Below are 7,281 nucleotides of genomic sequence, written 5' to 3' on the forward strand. Positions count from 1 at the left end.
AAGAGTTTCAATGACTTGTGGTTGTGCTCTGCTTTTCCAGGTCTTGGAGGCCCAAGGACATTGGCCTGCACTTACCCCAAAGTATCCAACTTGTCCTGAGTCTGTCCCTGTTCTAACTTCTTTACTGAACTAGAAACAGTGCCATGAAAGGGTGTCCTCCTGAAGAAGCTTAATGGAACACAGCACTTCCAATGGTCACCGGTATGCGACTCTTCATGTTTTCAGCAGAGTAACCTCCAACACCTTCCAGATTTCCATGTTTGCAATACTACTGTGAGACGTTCCAAAACAGACTTCCCTTATCTCGTTGGAAGCCTTTGTGACAGAGGTAGACAGGTTGCATTGACCACAGGTCGTGTCCTCATATCCATGTAATGGAAGTCTAAACCCAATGGCCTGCACTTTACTCAAAGTATCCAACCTTCTCAGAGTCCATCCTTGTTCTATCTTCTTTCCTCTACTGGGAACGCACTGAAACTAATGGGTGTCCCTCTGAAGTCGTCTCACTGAATGCAGAACTTCTAAGCTCCCTGGTAAGTTTAGGGCCCTGGAAGGGACTCACCATGGTTTTAACTCAAGCACCTCCAGCAGATTCGATATTTCCACCGACAAAAACAGTTGCGATACTTTCCTAAACAACACTTCCCATACAACTTTGATGCTTTTTCGACAGAGGTAGAACAATTGGGTTAACCTGTAGTGCTCTACCATTCCATGTTTTCGACTCCCAAGGGCCTTGGCCTGCACTTACTTCAGAGTATCCAACTTGTCCTGAGTCCGTCCCTGTTCTAACTTCTTTCCTGAACAGGGAACACTGCTATGAATGGTGTCCACTTGAAGAAGTTTCATGGAACACAGATCTTCTGGTGGTTACTGGTATGCGAATATGCATGTTCTCAGCACAGTAACTTCCAATACCTTCCAATTTCCACAGTCGCAAATCTGCTGTGAGACCTTTCAAAACAGACATCTCTAACACGTCTGAAGCCTTTGTGACAGAGGTAGACAGGTTGCCTGGACCACAGGTCGTGCTCTGCCATTCCATGTTATGGAAGTCTAAGGGCCATGGCCTGCACTTTACTCATAGTATCCAACCTGGGAAGAGTCTGTCCTTGTTCTATCTTCTTTCCTCTATTGGGAATGCACTGCCACGAATGGGTGTCCCTCTGAAGTCCTTTCACTGAATGCAGAACTTCTAAGCTCCCTGGTATGGATGTTGGATATTAGCGTCCTGGAAACACTCACCATGGTTTCGACCCAGGCACCTACAGCAGATTCGCTGTTTCCACCGACTAAAACAGTTGCGAGTCTTTCATAAACCACATTTCCATAACAATTTGAAGCTATTTTGACAGAGGTAGAACAATTGGGATGACCTGTTCTGCTCTGACATTCCAAGTTTTGGAGGCTCAAGGGCCTTGGCCTGCAATTACCCCAGAGTATCCTACTTCTCCTGAGTCTGTCCCTGTTCTAACTTCTTTCCTGAACAGGGAACACTGCCATGATAGGGTGTCTGACTGAAGAAGTTTCCTGGAACACAGAACTTCCAACAGTCACCGGTATGCCACGCTTCATATTTTCAGCACAATAACTTCCAAAACCTTCCAGATTTCCACGGTCGCAATAGTGCTGTGAGACATTTGAAAACAGACTTCCCTTACTTCGTTTCAAGCCTTTGTGACTGAGGTAGAATGGTTGCATTGACCACAGGTCGTGCTCTGCCATTCCATGTTATGGAAGTCTAAAGCCCATGACCTGCACTTTAACCAAAGTACCCAACAAGCCCTATGTATGTCCTTGTTCTATCTTCTTTCCACTGCCGGGAACGCACTGCCTCGAATGGGTGTCCCTCTGAAGTCGTTTCACTGAATGCAGAACTTCTAATCTCCCTGGAATGGGTGTTTGAGAGTAGGGCCTTGGAAGCAACTCACCATGGTTTCAACCTGGGCATCTCCAGCAGATTCGTTGTTTCGACCGACTAAAAGAGTTGTGAGTCTTTCCTAAACCTCACTTCCCATACCACTTTGAAGCCTTTTTGAAAGAGGTAGAAGAGTTTCGATGACCTATGCTCGTGCTCTCCCTTTCCATGTCTTGGAGGCCCAAGAGCCTTGCCCTGAACTTACCCCAAAGTATCCAACTTGTCCTGAGTCTGTCCCTGTTCTAACTTCTTTACTGAACTGGGAACAGTGCCTTGAAATGGTGTCCACCTGAAGAAGTTTATGAACACAGCACTTCCAATGGTCACCGGTATGCAACTCTTCATGTTTTCAGCACAGTATCTTCCAACACCTTCCAGATTTCCATGGTCGCAATACTGCCATGAGACCATTCAAAACAGACTTCTATTACCACCTTTGAAGACTTTGTGACAGTGGTAGAGAGGTTTCATTGACCCCAAGTTGTGCTCTGCCATTCCATGGTATGGAAGTCTAAGACCGATGGCCTGCTAAATTTGCCCAAGTATCCAACATGCCCTACATACGTCTTTGTTCTATCTTCTTTCCTCTACCAAGAACGCACTGCCATGAATGGGTGTCCCTCTGTAGTCCTTTCACTGAACGCAGAACTTCTAAGCTCCCTGGTATGGATGTTCGCGATTAGGGCTCTGGAAGCAACTCACCATGGTTTCAACCCAGGCACCTCCAGCACATTCTATATTTCCAATACGAAAACAGTTACAAGTCTTTCCTAAACAACACTTCCCATACCACTTTGAAGCTTTTTTGACAGAGGTAGAACAATTGGGATGACCTGTTGTGCTCTGCCATTCCATGTGTTGGAGGTCCAAGGGCTTTGGCCTGCACTTATCCCAGAGTATGAAAATATCCTGAGTCCGTCCATGTTCTAACTTCTTTCCTGAACTGGGAACACTGCCATGAATGGGTGTCCACCTGAAGAGGTTTCATGTAACACAGAACTTCCAATGGTCACTGGTATGCCACTCTTCACGTTTTCAGCACAGTAACTTCCAACATATCCGAGATTTCGAATATTGGAATACTGCAGTGAGACCTTTCAAAACAGCCTTCTGTTATCACGTTTGAAGCCTTTGTGACAGTTGTAGAGAAGTTGCTTTGACCACAGGTCATGCTCTGCCATTCCATATTATGGAAGTCTAAGGCCCATTGCCTGCACTTTAGTCAAAGTGTCCAACCTGCGCAGTGTCCGTCCATGGTCTATCTTCTTTCCTCTTCTGGGAACACACTACCAAGAATGCGTGTCCCTCTGTAGTCCTTTCACTGAACGCAGAACTTCTAATCTCCCTGGTATGGCTGTTTGAGATTAGGGCCCTGGAAGCGACTCACCATGGTTTCAACTCAGGCACCTCCAGCAGATTCGGTGTTTCCAACGAATGAAACAGTTGTGAGTCTTTCATAAACCACACTTCCCATACCGCTTTGAAGCTTTTTTGACAGTTAGAACAATTGGAATGACCTCTTGTGCTCTGACATTCCATGTTTTAGAGGTCCAAGGGCCTTGGACTGCACTTACCCCAGAGTTACCAAATTGTCCTGAGTCCGTCCCTGTTCTAACTTCTTTCCTGAAATGTGATCACTGCCATGAATGGGTATACACTTGAAGAAGTTTCATGGATCACAGAACTTCCAATGGTCACTGGTATACGACTCTACATGTTTTCAGCAGAGTAACCTCTAACACCTTCCATTTGGAGTCTTTTGTGGTTCCAAATAAATTTGAGGAGTGTGTTTTCTACTTCTGGAGTCTTGATAGGGATTGCACTGAATCTACTGATGGTAGATTTGGGTGGTATTGACAGGATACCTTTCTATTTATTTCTCTTTTATTTTTTTTCATCAGTATCTTATAGTTTTCAGTGTTGGTTTCCCACTTGAGTTAAATTTATTTCTAAGTATTTTATTGTTTTTGATAGTACTGTAAATGGGATCAATTTCTTTTTTTTTTTCAGAAAATTTGTTGTTAACGTATAGAAACACTACTGATTTCTGTATCTGTTTTGTATTCTGAAACTTTATTTTGTATACAGCAGTGGAATTCATTGATTAGCGCTCTTCTTCTTCTTCTTCTTCTTCTTCTTCTTCTTCTTCTTCTTTATTTCTTTATTTCTTTATTTATTTTTTGGTTGCGTCTTCAGGATTTTCTGTTTATAAAATCATGTCATCTGCAAAGAGAGACAGTTTTACTTTTTCCTTTCCAGTTCTGATACCTTTTATTTCTTTTCCTTGCCTGATTGCTCTAGCTAAAACTTCTAGTAGTATGTTGAATAACAGTGTTAAGAGTAGACAAATTTGTCTTGTTCCTGATCTTAGAGGAAAAGCTTTCAACCTTTTACCATTGAGTATGTTAGCTGTGGGTTTGGCATACATAGCCTTTATTATGTTGATAAATGTTCTCCTATGCCTAATTTGTTAGGGGTTTTTATCATGAATGGGCATTCAGTTTGTTAAATGCTTTCTGCATCTATTGAGACGATCATATGATTCTTTTTTCTCCTTCTGTTGATGTAACATATCACATTGATTGATGTGCTTCCTATGGATAAATGCCACTTGATCATGGTGAACGATCCTTTGCATGAGATGCTAAGTGCAGCTTGCTAGTGTTTTATTGAGAATTTTTGCATTTATATTCTTCAGGATATTGGCCTGCAGTTCTCTTTTCTAGTAGTGTTAGTGTTCTTTTCTGGTTTGGTATCAAGATAGAGCTGGCCTTGGTGATCATAGTGATGTTTCAGTGTTCATATCCTGGTTTTGATTGTTGTATTGTGATTATTAGCAAATTATCATTATTTCTAGTAAATACACATTAAAATATTCAGGTAATAAGACATTATGTTGGCAACATACTTTGAAATGGCTCACAAAAAAAAAAAAATCTCTTCAACTTCTACCTGCAACTTTTCTGTAATCTTGGCACTGTTTCAAACAGTTAAAATTACCTAAAGCTTTGGCAATAGGATCTCAGAAGATTTGCAAATCATTAAAGAGGTTTACATGTTGGGGTGCCTGGGTGGCTCAGTAAAGCATCTGCTTTAGACTTGGGTCATGATTCTAGGATCCTGGGATGGAGCCCCGCATCCAGCTCTCTCAGCTTCTTCCTCTCCCTCTGCCCCTCCCCCCACCCCAGCTCCTGCTCTTTCTCTCACTCCCCTTCTTGCAAATAAATTCTTTAAAAAAAAAGAAAAAGAGGTCTACATGAGTGTCTACCTTTTCATATCCACATTTTCTTCTTTTAACTCTTCTTACAGTTGATGAAAGCAAATTTGACTTCTCTATACTGAATAAAGGCCAAAGAAGTAAATCATAGGCTAAGAATTCTATAAAATTGTTTTCACTGAATATTTTAAGGAATAGAGTTTTATGATGTCTTAATAATTTTTTTTATTCCTTCCATTACATTAATACCAAATGACAAATCCAATCAGGGCCATCATTGGCTGAGAAAACAGAAGAGCTAAATAAGCAGTTACCAATAAGAAAAGTTTTGTTTAATAGAAAAGTAGTTCTTTTGGTTGAATACTTCGAACAGTGCAGATTGATAAACATTTATTGTGTCCCAGTATGTGTAAGATGCCATGCTTGGCTCTGCAGAGAAACTGATCACTGTGATCACTGCTGGTGGTGGCCCAGATCCCCTTTGCCTGTTCGGGGCACCCATCCCCCCAGTGGCTGTGAGTATTGGCTCCTAAAAGCCCATAGCTTGCAGCCTCCTCAGGATTGCCTTCAGCTGAGGGGATGCGCTTGCGCTGTTAGGACTTCTGCCTGGAGAAAGGCTGCAACCAGTTGACTGACTAACGTAGGGCTACAAAAGGCTGCCTCGCCTCAGGATGGGCTGATTCTCTGACTCTTTTCCTGCCTGAAGTTCTTCTCAGGATCAGGCTGAGGTAAGACTATAGTTAACCCCCCTTTTTTTATTTAGCTTCTCTGCTGTTCATCCAAGAGTACTCCTGCAACGTATTACTTACACAAGAACCTTCCTCTCAGTCTCTTTCTAGAGAACCTGACCTAAGGTAAATACCAAAATGCATTAAAACTGGATTGCTTTTACACGTTTACAAACTAGTAAGAAAGAAAATAGCAGCCTCCTCAAAAATTATGTATATACAAATTGCTGTAAGGATGATTCGTTAGAAGTGGGATAATGGGGTAATTGAGGAAAATTTCAAGAATTGGCATGTAGATGGATTCTTAAAAGATAAGTTGAATTTCAAATAGGATTTAGGAGACAAGTGATTTCTCTACTGGAGTAAGTTTAATACCTCTTTGTGGATTCTGTATCCCTCAATACATTTTTTTTTTTTTAAGATTTATTTATTTACGGGGCACCTGGGTGGCTGAGTCGGTTAAGGACTGCCATGAGTTCGGGTTGTGATCTTGGGGTCCTGGGATTGAGCCTGCTCAGTGGGGAGCCTGCTTCTCCCTCTGCCATTTCCCCTGCTTGCACTGTCTCACTCTCTCGTGTGCTCTCTCTCAAATAAAATATTTCTTTAAAAAAATTTATTTGAGAGAGAGAGACAGTGCGTGAATGTGCAAGGTACAGGGGCAGAGGGAGAGGGGAGAAAGAATCCCAAGCAGACTCCATGCTAAGCGCAGAGCCCAATGCAGGGTTTGATCCCAGGGCCCTAAGATCATGATTTGAGCTGAAACCAGCAGTCAGCGGCTTAACTGATTACACTACCCAGGCGCTTCTCCCTTTTTAATTTTTTCTTTTTTTTAAGATTTTACTTATTTATTTGACAGAGAGAGATCTCAAGTAGGTGGAGAGGCAGGCAGAGAGAGAGGAGGAAGCAGGCTCCCCGCTGAGCAGAGAGCCCGACTCGGGACTTGATCCCAGGATCCTGGGACCATGACCTGAGCCTAAGGCAGAGGGTTTAACCCACTGAGCCACCAAGGTGCCCTCCCTTTTTAATTTTAATACCACTTTAGGGTTTGTTTTGACATCAATCCCCTGACTTGTATTAAGTTTATGAAACCCTAAATCCTTAGATTATTTTGACAAGTAAACTTTTTTATACATTGCAACAACTTTAATCAGATGAAATTTAATGGAAATGGAAAACCCCATGCTGAAATCCAATAAACCAATAGCACAGTAGAAAAGGAGAAATACAACATCAAGGCTTTAGGGTAGACAGAATCTAGAATATTCAAGGATGACTTCAGAGGGAGGGGGTAGTTAGAAACCATGTTCTGAACCCACTGATAAGACCTGTATTCAAATTTTGCTATATTCTAGGTGTTTATTTAGGAACCACTTAACACACAGGTGGCAGAGCTCTTTAAAGCTATTAGCTTCCAGTAA

The sequence above is a fragment of the Mustela putorius genome, unplaced genomic scaffold, assembly GCF_011764305.1.
Source record: "Mustela putorius furo isolate JIRA1106 unplaced genomic scaffold, ASM1176430v1.1 tig00000496_pilon_pilon_pilon, whole genome shotgun sequence".
NCBI lineage: Eukaryota > Metazoa > Chordata > Mammalia > Carnivora > Mustelidae > Mustela > Mustela putorius.